General features: G+C 41.9%; 1 protein-coding gene across 3 annotated transcripts in view; it reads left to right on the top strand.

The window, feature by feature from the left end:
• Nucleotides 1-1,053: 1,053 nt before the first annotated feature.
• Ndst3 (N-deacetylase and N-sulfotransferase 3) overlaps nucleotides 1,054-11,638 on the top strand; it is a 163,182-nt gene continuing 152,597 nt past the window's right edge. For 2 of the 3 annotated variants that reach the window (XM_006991883.4, XM_042279830.2), the window contains exon 1: nucleotides 1,231-1,966. The gene's annotated coding sequence lies outside the window, so the exon portion shown is untranslated. Of the gene's footprint in view, nucleotides 1,967-11,638 lie in introns of all 3 variants that reach the window. The other variant, XM_016010102.3, reaches the window with a different exon arrangement.

Below are 11,638 nucleotides of genomic sequence, written 5' to 3'. Positions count from 1 at the left end.
AGCACCTAATAATAATACACCAAAAAAAAAAAATGAAATGCCAACTAACTCAAGATATTGTAATCTGCTGGAGGCACTGTGCATCCGAATGTCATTATAAATGTCCTTATACATCCAAAGGCTGTATACATCCAAATGACTTCCTAAAATCATCAAGCGATACAAAGTGTTTGATTTCTCAATCATCTGTATCCCCTTTTTTCACTACTAGTTTCCAGAAAATATAAGCGGACCTGTCTTAAGCCAAAAGTCCATTTATGGATTCATGTACGACAACACGTAAAGGTGGGAGGTATCTCAGTCTCACCGGGGTTCAAAGCGCACCTGTGTGCGCGCGATCTCCAAAACTTATGTTTGCATCCCTGATCAGGAGCGCTGTCTTCAGCCCTCAGAGGACCGTGAAACTTCAGCTGCGCTTCACTCGTCGGAACTCAACATAAGACAGCACACTTGCACAGGCAGGGCCCCAAAACATCTACAAATGGAATCTTTTGTCTCTGAATGGCTAAGCTTGGTCACGTACTAATCCTAACCACCGAGAACACATGGTGCCACCTTTGGCCAGACCTGAGTTCGATAGCCCCAACAAGTCTGAGCATTGACCTATGTCACTTAAAGCAAGTGGGACGTGGCATCCTGTGAGGTGGTGACTGGTCCTCTAAGTATTATCATGTCCACAGAAATGTCCTTTACAAGTTACCATTGGTGGATTGCCCCTGTCTCAAATTGCTTTGCCTTGGCGTGGCCGACAGTGTCTTGGAAGACACCTTCCCTTCGAGCTTTCGCCCACCCTCACCTTGAACTTAAAAATGCCTCTTTATCTGTCTTTGGCCTGGCACCAGTCTTCTGGGCTGGAGAGGACCCTGCACTAGGAGGCTAGTGAGCAGGAGGAAAGCGCGCCAGATGTGCTATCCCGTGCAGGGCACCAGCACCTGTAGTGTGGCCCTGCCCGTCCCTAAACCCCTCCCGCAGCTCCGAGGGCTGGCAGGAGCTGGGTCCTGGCTCGCGCCTCCTCCCTCTCCGGCGGGCGTGCGCAAGCTGCAGGAACCCCGGAGACTGCGCCGCGGCGTGGGGCGAGGACCGGTCCCAGAGCGCGCGCCAGGGCGGGGCCACTCCGCCCCGAGCGCCTGGACCACTCGCCCTGCAAGCTCCGCCCGCCCCGCGCGCCCATCCCACTCGGCCGGCCCGCAAGCCGGTGCTGGGGGAGGCCGCCGCTGCGGTGGCCTCGCCGCGGTAGCGCAGAGAGGAGGTGGACCGGGAAGCAGGATGCAGGCGCTCCGCAGCCCGAGGTAATCTCTAGGATGGCGGGCAGGTTCCACACCTAGGATCCCACCCCTGGCCACTTGAAATGCGGACTCTAGAAATGGCAGCGCGCGACCATCGCAAGTTTCTAGCGACTGGAAACGAGGGGTCTCGAGATCGACACTCGTTGAATTTACATTCCACGTCTCCTTTTCCGTCTTAAATGCGTTGATTTTAAACAATGCAGAGACAAACCTCCTGAGTCACTGTGGGTTGTAAATATAACAATGAAAGTTTTTTGCATGGTGTGGTTCTTTGCTTTCGCGTGTTTATTAACCTGTTAACTCGGGCTAGTCAGAAACTGGCCTTTAAAATCCTCTTTGAGGAACAAGGGCAAGTTTCGCTGCTGCCTTCAGACATCTGGCATTTATCAGCTTAGTTAGCATCTGTCTTCCCTGAAGTGGTCCCAGCGCTGGTCCCTTGGAGATGGGTCTCGCATGTGTCACTCTTGCCCTCTAGTGCCTCACCCGCTTGGTAGCAGTCTGATGGCTAATATTAATAAGATGTTACATAACATGAGGGGACTGGCCAGGACTGGCCTCACTGCCACTTGCAAAGGTGGAAAGCCCAACCGAAGCCTGCACATGCTCCTCTTTCTGGCTTTTTTGTCTGTCGATTGAAACTTTTCCCTGCATTTTCCCGACTCTCTGAACTTTAATTTCAGGTAAGTGCATCTGTTTATTTATACTTTGTATTGCCAGTTCACTTAGAAGGGCTTTCAATAAGAGATAACTTTGTTTTCATCCCATCCAGAATCACTGTACTGACCAAGTGCCTAATTTTGTTAGCTATGACACGGAGATAGCCAGTAAGGTATTTCATCATCTAAAGATCATTTTAAAGTTGCACTTTCTTTAGGTTAAAGAATTAAGGAGGTGACTCTCGGAGTTGGTTAAGGTGGATACTAACAATTTCATTATGCAGTAGTAGCATGGTTAATCAACTGCATGTCTTTTGGCTGTTCTGAATTTTGGAAATAATATTAAAGATTTAAACTCTAATCAGCAGTTTATCGTGTAGTCACAATGCTTAGCAAAGCTTCATATTTGATGTAGTTTAATAACATTTTTAAGATGATATGATAGAAACCTTAAGTATAAATTGAAGTAAATAATTTGCCTAACTATTGAATAAAGAAGCTTTCAATCAAATTAAAATAATTTTTTTCCATTTAATATAGCCACTTTGGGGGAGGGAATAGGGGAAAATCAAATTACATTCTCAGGAGCTTAGTCCGGTCACTTCCCAACTACTTTTTCCAATATATGGGCACTGTTTAGACTTGAAACTCATTTAATACCTATATTTTTATAAACACATTAGGATATAGTAACATCTGTAGTTTGGGAGAGCATTCAAGAAATCAGCATAAACACATGAGTCCCTAATATTAGGTTTAAGGCACATGTTAAAATAGGGAGTCGGGATGGAGCTGAGCTCAGGTCCACGATTTTTCTTTTGGTCCTTAGAAAATATCATATGATCCACTATGGAACAATGCTGTTCATGAGAGCAGAATAATGAGAGGTGGTCTACTCTTCAGCTGAAAAGATTTCTTTTCCTTTTTTCCAGTCATAATTCTTTGTCAGTTTTGTATTTGAGGAGGTTCAACTATAACTATACATAAGAAAGAGCTGACTTTTAAGATTCTCCTGAGGATACCCGTGGCTTGCATCAGCAGAGGCTTCCTCCTGCCTTGTCTACTTACCACTGTGTCTGTACTCTGTAATGCTGTCTTTGTCCTCTCTGGGCTATGGATGGTAAAGCAGGAGGCTTGCTTTACCTGGAAGCAAATGCCAGCTGAGTTGGTAATTTACCCTCTAGTCTTTCTCGGGTTACTAACATGTTTGAGATCAAATGAGGTTTCTATCTCTTTGTAGAGAATTTTGTAACAGTTTGGTTTGGTTTAGGTCTACTATAATCTTCCCTTGGGATAAATTTTCTCAAAGAAAAATCTTATTTCTGAACATTCCAGCAAATAGGAGATTTACTTTTTGTTGTGAATGGAAGATTTCCTGAGAACCCTTCCTTCCTTTGAACCACGTCCCTCTCTGAAGAAGCTATTAGGATCTACAGCTGAAATGTGCAGGGACTGTCTTTATTTAAACGCTTTAAAGCCATAAAGGGATAATCATCAGTTTACTTTGATTCAAGATACCTGATTATATGGATTCATTTATCATGGCTGAGGTTTCACCTAATATTTGGTGATTATGGTCAACTTCTAAACTGGCAAGTATATTTGCTGAGTTATTTCCAAAGGACACTGCTTAAATACATATGTTTATGGTTCCTCTGAACTTTATATGAGAACAAAGAAATAGAATTAAGGATAACCACACTATTCCCAGCTGCTTAGAATCTTAGACAGCAATGGTACTTCCTTTCCCCAGGATGGGGTCACTGCAGAGGAGCAGAACCTCTGAAGGCTGGTACAGATGAAGGGTACTACTGGGTCACAATAATATCAGCTGTGCTCTAAAGATCATTAATCTGAACCATACTAAAAAAAATTATATGGTTTAAGTTCCCCTTATAATTGTAGAAAAGAATTAAGCTATAGCTCTTGTCATCTTAGTAAAATCTATACAAGCAAAGTACCTGGTTATCATAGTGAATACTTTTTTAAAATTTCATTTTTATTTTACGTGTATGAATACTTTTCCTGCATGTATGTATTTGTACCATGTGCTTGACTTGGGCCTGTGAAGGTCAGAAGAGAGCATCAGATCACCTGGAACTGGAATTACAAATGGTTGTAAGCCACCATGTGGGTGCTGGGAACTGAACCTGGATCCTCTGCAAGAGCAGCAAGTGCTCTTAACCACTGAGACATCGTTCCAGCTCTGATTTATACTTTTATATTATTCTAAATATTTTGATCAGTTTCATGCAAGTTATATTGCTAGAAAGAAGTTCAGCCCTATTATGATTAATGCCCATAACACACAATTTCACAACTTTTCTCAAATTACTGAGGCTATAATTGCTGAATACCTGTTGCTGAACCAGAGTTTATGAACATCCAGCATCATAGACCTTAACTGCAACTCTTAATTATCTCAATCATGGCATCCATTTTACATACAGGCCAAGTGTCAGTCCTTTTGTTTAATTACAATGCTTGTAACAGCCACAGTAGACTGGATTCCGGTCCTGGCTCTGCCGTAACAAAGTCCCCAGAAGGCCCTCTCTGGCTCTGGGATTGGTTTTGTCACCCTTGTAATGATCTCAGGGCCTCTTCCCTGGACTTTTGTCCAGAGCTGCAGAAATCCTGTGAAAAGCCATCAGAGAGTGACACAAATCTTAACTTGGAGAGTTATTTTCTAGAGCTGTTAGCAGTTAAAATAACGGTTACAGCCATTTACCTTATACAGTCACTGTTGACACACTTCACATATAAAATTTTAATATGTGCAGCCGTCATGAAACCCCTTTCAGCTAGATACTATTCCCATTTAAACTGAGGCACTAAGAGATGAACTATGTAAGATCACACCCCTGGCCAGCTGTGGAGCTGGAATTCAGTCTGAATCTAGCTTCAAATGTGCACGCAAGGCAATAACCACTGCTCTATTCTGTCAGCATCTCTGCCATCAGATGTGCCTGTTTGATATGCCTCTTGCTATAATGTAAACAATCCAGGTTCTTCTCCAGCCATTTCATACCATTCTACCCTAGCATGGGAGATATGGCATTTATAAGCTATCATTCAGAATGTATTTGCTGAGCACGGGTTCTGTACCAGATGTAAATCAGTACCCAGGATGATTAAATGTAGCCCGTTCCTTAATGAAGTATAAACAGTCAAGTTTAGTTGCTATTCCAACTGCTTGGTGCCCACAGAAGAGGAAACTTTAATCTGACTTCATTGTGGATGAATTTCTAAGCTAGAGCCATGGGACCAGCACCCACACCCCGGTCAGAATTCCCTAGTGCCTTCTCTAGTCTTCAGTTCCTACTTTGGACCCTCTTTCTCTCTAGAGATTGACCATCTGCCTTTTCTGGCTTATGTAATCTACCTAAGACATAGCCCACAATCATACAGTCAACTACATTGTACAGCCAAACCGTATCTTGTAGGAAAGACACCAAATGACTCCCCTGGTTCTCAGATATGTTATGAACAGATTACACTCTTAGTGCTGCTGAACGTGCCTGCCATTAGGTGCATATTCTAGCTCCACCTAAGAAATAATAGGCAGATGTTCTTCCCCTTCAGCTTTACAGGCAGGCAGAACAGGCAGCAAACCATAATGCAATGTTTTTCTTCTCTGCCTTGCTCAATGGCATAACTCTGAAGGAAATGAGCTAACTATGATCTTCCCTTCATGACTTCTAAATATGAAGAGGATAGGGACATTATGGCAGTCATTTTCTTTTTAATTTACTATACAAAGCTAATGATCCCAACCGCAGCTTTCCTCCCATCCTTTTTTTAAAGCCCCTGTTCCAGAGACAGAGTGTGTTCTTGATAGTCCTCCACAGAAATCAATTTATGTGCCTACCACAGCAGGGTTCAATTAACATGACACAATTTCCCACATTCTTTCTGAGAGGCAAGCATGTTCGTTGTCAGTTTTTAATGCTGCTAAATTACTCTTAGCATAGTCAGTAAAAAGTAGTTGAAGGCTCCCAATGCATTTTTCAACACATACATAATGAATTTGAGAAAGAGGAATATTGTTTAGACTCCAATGTCTTTCAACTGTGTTAGAACCTGTGGCTCCTTAGTTACTAATACTCATTTTCTAGATGGCCATTTATTTTAACATTTTATGTTCTGCCAATTTCCACACAGTTTTATTCCATTTGAAATTGATTTTTGCTTTAATATGATGATATGTGTCAGTGGAAGAGAAATGTTACCTTGGTAAACCAGTCTTTCTTGTGGATATTGTAGGACCTTACAAAATGTTTGTATATATTCAGTTCCTCCCTACATGTTTGGAATGGCTTGTTATTACACTTTTACTTTTTCTTAATGAAAAATAATTACAAAATGGCTAATGTTTTCTTTGTGGAATCTTTTTTTTTTTTTTGATACATCCAAAGAAACTCTAGCCACACTAAGTTCTGCAAAATGTCAAAATTGACAAATAGAATCCAAGTAAGAATCCAAGTGAGAGGTACATTCTGTAGGTCCTGATTTATGGCTCTGGTCAAGATGGTCATTGCTGCTCTCAATGTTTATATTATTGACCTGACTGTTTGAGGCCAGTGTGATTGATAGTTTGACTTGAGTATTGCCCTAGTTTGTGAATGAGCTGCTATTTATAAAATTGAGTAAAGGCCCCTTTTCACCCATTGAACAAGTATTTAATGGGATGTTCTTCTATTAAGAACTGTTTTTGTAGTCACTGAGAACAAAGTGAACCATGAAAGTACTCACAGATGTTTCTCCATCTATGGAAAACACTACATAGAACATCACAAGACTAGAAACTGTGGGATGTGCCACAGAAAAGGTGCAGAGCAATGGGAAGATGTTTCATCAGCGAGGCATTGCAGATCTGGGATTGATGGGTGACCTCTATGAGCTGAGACACTTATGCTTAGATTAATATACAGCAGATGAAATGGAGAAAAAACTTCCAGACATAGGCAATACCATGTGAAAAGACCCTGAGACAAGGAGATGGTCTCTTTGGGAGAGTAAGAGAAAATCCACTTTACTGGAATGGACCACACCATCTCATCAAGCAATACAGGTCAGAGTAGAGTACTAACCACACAGGGCCTTGTGGCCATGTGTAAAAATTTAAATTTTAATCAGCAATTTTTGCAGCCGCTGATAAAACTCTAGCTCTGAAAAACAATTCGAGTTCCACTTTGATGCCACATGGAAGAAAAGTAGTGGGGACTGGTCACACCTGTGCAAGGTTCTTTGCATGATGGTTTCATGTCTTCTGGATGAGGAGAGATGTGCCTGAATAAAATGAGTTTGGGTAAATGGAGTTGGAAAGACGTGGTTTCATTTATATATGCTGGACTGGAATGAAAGAGTGTCAAGCATGAACCATTAGGTGCTGTGTGGAGACAAAGAGGAATTCAGGCTGTTGTGGATCAACCTTTCATTTTAGAGGGAAACTTAACTGGGGGTGTTTACAGGCAAGTGATATAGCAGAATGTTCTAAAGGGAGAGAGGCTTCTTAAGACAGGAAGTTAGCAACATTAAATTGCATCAGGAAGTCCATGAAACTGACCAAATTCACTAGGACCCTCCCTCTTTCAAGAATACACAAATGATAAAGACTTCCAAGAGTCACTCTCCTCTGAGAAGACAAGCTTCAAAGAAGTCTCTCAAACAGTCCCAGCCCCTGGAAGAAGCAGAGACCAGGAAATCTGCCTAGAAAAAACAGATGAGTGGTACAGCCTAGAAGAGGCTTAGACCAACTGGGCCACCTGGAATGGACACTCTACAACCTGCTGAGCTGCCTGCAGGTTGTACAGTGTCCTCAAGGCTGTCAGCCCAATAAAATTCATTGGTTCACAAAGTGGACTTTCATGGTGTATTGACTAGTTTTGTGTGTCAAATTGACACAAGCCAGAGTAAAGAGAAAGGAAGGAGTCCCAGTTGAGGAATACCTCCATGAGATCTAGCTGTAAGGCATTTTCTCAATTACTGATCAATGGGGCAGGGCTCAGCCTAGGTGCCATCCCTGGGCTGGTGGTCCTGGGTTCTATAAGAAAGCAGGCTGAGCAAGCCATGGAGAGCAAGTCAGTAAGCAGCTCCCTTCATGCCTCTGCGTCAGCTCCTGACTCTTGAGGTCCTGCCATGTTTGAGTTCCTGTCCTGACTTCCTTTGGTGATGAACAGCAATGTGGAGAGTGTAAGCCAAATAAGTCCTTTCCTTCCCAACTTGGTTTTTTATCATGTTGTTTCATTGCAGCCCTAGAAACCCTAACTAAGACAGGTGGTATCCATACTTTGTCACCAGCTTCCTATCTGGGATGAGTAAACATTTGTTCCTATCTCCTCAGGGGAGGGGGGAAATCTTCACACAACATGACAGAAGATCACAAATTCAATTTTGAATACATTGAGTTTGCTTTCAAATGATTCCATTGGAGTTAACTGACTATACAGTTGATGTGACTTGATATTACTATTTTATCAAGTTTCTGGTTGTTTTTGAAGAAATAGGCCTTAGACTGTGGGTGTCTGGGATTCAAATAAGCATTTGGAATTTATTGGAGAGTAGATGGTAATAAAAACCAGGGAATGCGTGACTCATCTAAGGAAAGAGAGGGTGGAAGGAGCCCATGGATGTGGTAATGTGATGCCTCTGAGCCTCCTCTTTGCTTGGAAGCCCATGTGACTCTCCAAGGGTTGGTATCTGTGCCTGCCACAGCTCCACTCAAGGTGAAATGTGTGCAGCTGCCCTTATGGTGCTCAGTGAACTTTAATTGTCAGATATTTCTGCCATGGTTCATTTCTATATCAATCTTCCTAGTAATTAAAAACAGGTTGCTTTGTTTATTCATTCTCTGTGTATCAGATGCTGTTATGAGAAAGTTTAATGGTTTATATTCCAGCTTCTCTAATCGTAGGTCATGATACTATATAGGATTGAGGTAATGAATGTGGGGTTGTGAAAAATTCAACAATAGTAAGAGGTCTCTGAATGTGCAGTGACCACAGGTTGGCTTACAGTCCATCCTGTGATGAAGCCGAGGTGTGTCTGGTGGTGCTAGCCCAGGCTGTATCACACAGCTTCAGACCAGCTTTGGTTCAGAACAAGCAGCAGGCAGTGCCGCCTGTGTGCACAGTGATGAAGCCTGCCGGAGAGGCTTCAGCTCAAGTTAGGGAGCATGCAGACGAAGTTTTCCGCTCTTAGGGACAATGTCTAGTTACAGAAAACAGACTCAATATTTTCCTGCCGTTATTCCTCAGCATGTAACTATCAAGTTAGCATTTCTTTGGATTTCATTATTCTAGATTGTTGAGCTTTTAAAATTGCTGTTTGAGTCGCTGACTTGAGCTTCATAAAAAAAAGTTGTTAAATTAATGTAGGCTTAAGAATAGAACATAATTTTCAACAATTTCTGAAATGGCTCTGAACATGCTTCTGCCATTTTGTTGCTACGTATTTATGCAAAACAGTATTCTCGGCATTGGTGATCATAAAATCAAACTATTAATCCACTCTGAAAAGCTGAATATGCTACACATTCTGAAGCATCAAATGTTCAGCAACGCTTAATTCTCTGTATGAAAATAAATAAGAACATCTATTTGTTACTATACAAATTTGCTTTAATGTTTAATAAGTGGTAAAATCATATATGTATATATATATTTACTCCATAAGTTTTTTTTAAAATTACTTTATGATTTGTCACCAATAAGTAATAAATTTGTATATTAGTTTACATACCTATATGCCCAGGGTCACATAAAAGTTTCTTGAATGAAAAAAGATTATGAGAAAAAAGGTTAAGAAGTCTTCTTTAATAGCATTATCATTCAGAACCCTAGCATATAAAGTACCTGGGGGAGGCACAGCTGAGTCACCCATGCCCATTGCTTCTCTATTCCCAAGATCTGGGGAATGGAATCAGTCTAGATGTGTGGTACATGTGCACGATGGGATTTTATTCAGCTGTTAAGGAAAAATGAACATTTCAAGAAACTGAATAGAACTGCAAAACATTATATGTGATATACCCAAAGCTCAGAAAGACAAATAGAATCTACATATGGGAGAGAACATAGACTAACTCTTACTCCTGGTGTGGTATATCTAGGTGAGGGTAAGTGTGAGTAATGTCAGAAATTAGAACTGGACCATGAGACTGGGGAGAAGGAGGCTTTGAGGCAGATAATAGGACAAAAGTAAGGAGAAATACTGGGAATAAAGGGGTACAGAAAGAAAGAGGGGTGGGTAGATAAAGAAGGACTGGGGCAGTGGGATCAAGCAAAATGAAATATGTATGAAAATGTCACATGAAAGCTTGTTATAGTGTAAGTAAATTTTAAAAATTAGTATGAAAGATTAAAAGCAAATTCAAGGATGTAGCAACCACAGTACCACTGCTTCCATATGAGGATGCTGAAGTGTTCCTTTCCTATATGTCCCCAGCAAGGGAGAGAAGGCATGCTGTAAGTCTCTTTGGTGCAGGCTGTCAGCTCATCTTGCACAAGCTGTGACATCTTGGGCTGTTGCTCAGTCTCTAGAGAGTCAGGGCAAGGTCTGCATAGGCCAACTCCTCTTAATACCTTTGAGGCTATTGCTCCAACTTCCTGGGTGGTACTTCCTTCAGGGTGGCCTACAGGAGAACCTCCTGAAGTGAAAATATGAAGCTGGCCCAACCTTCCTGTACCTGTGTTTATTCACAATGCTGCCTACATAGTTTATTTTCCAAATGTAACACACATTTTTTAAATGCCATTCAGCCTCCTTTCCTCATCCTAAAATGACTAGGAAGCATAATGCCTCACAGCCATCAATTCTGTAGTGCTGGTGGAGACCCTGGCATGCTGGTCAGTATGCTTGTTTCTTTAGTTATCACAGTTAATCCCCAAAAAGGAGGAAATGCCTGTAATTTCCCATGTATTTGTGGGAGCATTTCAAAAATACAGCGTATAAAGTGTTTTCCTATTGATCTTGGTTTTTAAAACTTTTTCTGTGAAAAATAACAAGATACCCTTTGCCTTTGAAAATGTCAGCCTAAATAGGAACAGACACATTGAACAAATAGTTTTGCCAACAATATTTTAGGAAGATTCTCATTGAAGATTCACATGGGGGTGATCTGACCTTAAAGGGAACAAGGCTGGGTAGAGCTGGGGTTTTCCTGAGGAACTGGTTTTGTGTAGCTTGTTGAGATTTCAAAGATTCTCTTGTCTTCAGTCAGTTACTTGACAGTGCCCTGCTCCTCTGCATGCTGTCACACAGCAGTTACCCTGCCTGGCTGCCTCTGAAATGAACAGCACCAGCTCAAGTCCATTTCCCCTCGAAGCTTTGTGCTTCCATTACTGACCCGACAGCTTTAGCTTTTAATCCTCAAGTGTGCCTCTACTCCAACCATGATTTTTGCTCTCCTCCCACGAGTTTCTTCATTCACGTTCTCCCTGATGGCCACCTTAGTCTGGACTCGGATCTCTTCCCGTGGAATCGCAGCAGCAGCCCTTAGCTGACGCCTCTCTGGAGTCTGCACTCCATCCTGTGTAGCATAGGCAGTCTGTCCTTTCACTGCTACGTGCTCACTGCCCCACTAAATGCTTGTGCACACTGTTTTCGCTGGCTTTCTGTTCAAGTAGTCTAATGCTGTTTCTGAGTTGAAAGACACACGTTAATCTGCTGTACTTTTTAACCAGGTATTATTTCCAA

The sequence above is a fragment of the Peromyscus maniculatus genome, chromosome 6 (assembly GCF_049852395.1).
Source record: "Peromyscus maniculatus bairdii isolate BWxNUB_F1_BW_parent chromosome 6, HU_Pman_BW_mat_3.1, whole genome shotgun sequence".
In the NCBI taxonomy this organism is placed as follows: Eukaryota; Metazoa; Chordata; class Mammalia; order Rodentia; family Cricetidae; genus Peromyscus; species Peromyscus maniculatus.
Note: the sequence above shows the minus strand (reverse complement) of the source record. Positions and strands in the feature narration are given on the sequence as shown.